This window comes from Suncus etruscus, chromosome 2 (assembly GCF_024139225.1).
Source record: "Suncus etruscus isolate mSunEtr1 chromosome 2, mSunEtr1.pri.cur, whole genome shotgun sequence".
Classification (NCBI taxonomy): Eukaryota; Metazoa; Chordata; class Mammalia; order Eulipotyphla; family Soricidae; genus Suncus; species Suncus etruscus.
Window position 1 is genome coordinate 122324995 of NC_064849.1, and position 1805 is coordinate 122326799.

The 1805-nt window shown below is 33.1% G+C and overlaps 1 non-coding gene across 1 annotated transcript; it reads right to left on the reverse strand.

The window, feature by feature from the left end:
* Positions 1-693: 693 nt before the first annotated feature.
* LOC126002730 (small nucleolar RNA SNORA51) lies at positions 694-822 on the reverse strand. Its single transcript, XR_007493390.1, has one exon. It is a non-coding gene; the product is annotated as a small nucleolar RNA SNORA51 (small nucleolar RNA).
* Positions 823-1805: the final 983 nt, after the last annotated feature.

Genomic DNA, 1805 nt, shown 5'->3' on the forward strand with positions numbered 1-1805 from the left:
CTGAACACGGCTAGATGTGGCACCCCCCAAAAAGGGGAAAATCTCTTTTCTGGCAAATTGTAGTAAAAACACAAAGCTATGAGTTCAATGCCTTTGACTTATATAAATACAAAAATAAGTATTGATTAAATCTCTACAAGTAAAATATGAGAGGTATATAAAAATAGAATGTTATTGATAATAAAAAGAAAATACTACACCATGGATGAAACTTAAAAACATACTATGTCAAATTAAAAGAGTGGAGGGCTGGAAGATCTAGCTTACGAAGTGAAGCTCACCACAGATAGTGATGAGTTTAGTTAGAGAAATAACTACATTGTGAATTATCCTAACAATGAGAATATATGAGGGAAATAGAAAGCCTGTCTAGAGTACAGGCAGCGGTGAGGTGGGGAAGAGGGATATTTGGGACACTGGTGATGGGAATGTTGCACTGGTGATGGGGGGTGTTCTTTACATGACTGAAACCCAACCACAATCATGTTTGTAATCAAGGTGTTTAAATAAAATATAAAAAAATACTATGTCAAATTAATGAACTACAAAAGCTACTTATTATACAATTACATTTATATGAAATGTGATAAATGAAGACAGAAAGACTGGTCACCTAAATTCATGATTTAATGGGAATTGGAAGTGGGTGATAATGAGTACAGTGTTTATTTTGGAGTTGGCAGAAATGTGTTTTTTTGTCCCCCAATTCACAATACAGACCAGGCAAAGGGCCTGTGTTGAGGTGTATATGGGGTGCATTTATTGTACCTCCTCTCTCTATAAGAGTCTACTTGGAGCTACTTGACTAAGAATGTGAAGGACCTATACAAAGAAAACTATAAAACCCTGCTACAAGAAATAAGAGAAGACACACGGAAATGGAAATCCATACCCTGCTCTTGGATTGGCAGGGTTAATATAATTAAAATGACAATACTCCCCAAAGCTTTGTACAGATTTAATGTGATCCCTCTAAAGATACCCATGGCATTTTTCAAAGAAGTGTATCAAACACTCTGAAATTCATTTGGAACAATAAACAACCACAAATAGCTAAACGCAATACTTGGGAAAAGGAATATGGGAGGTATTACTTACCTAACTTTAAACTGTATTACAAAGCAATAGTTATTAAAACAGCATGGTATTGGAATAAAGACAGACCCTCAGATCAGTGGAACAGGCAGAAATGTTTTGAAATAGATTGTTATAATAGTCATACAACTATGACTACTACTACTAAAACTACTAAAAATCTTTGAATAACAAATTCTAAGTAGTCAATATAAAGAATGTATGTTCTCAATAAACTTGACTTCAAAACAAAACTAGAATAAGATTGCACTGGTAACATAGTAGAAAGTTGAATTCATGTTGTAGTATTAACTGGAATTAAACAAAATTTTGAAGTTGTAATAACTCAACATGTCCTCTTTGAAGACTTTCTATGATCTTATTGGACCTTATCCTAAACACATTTTAACTAAATGCCTCTGCTGTCAAAACTAGAAAATCCTAATATTTTCATACACAAATTTTAAAATATGCATCCCTCCTCTTTTTTTTGGAAATAAACTATAACATTCACAGAAAATTGTATAAGATTTAGGGGTTTTTTAATTGCTAATTTTCAAAAAGACTCACCATATACCTCAGAAACTCTTTAAAAACCTCAATTCAAGTATCAGTTTATCAAGAAAGCCCTTCCTAAAAATCTAGCAAAAGCTTTTTCCTCAAAATCATTGATCCTTATATCTCCTACTCTGTTCTTTCACAAAACTGTTGGGGCCAGAAAGATAGCATGA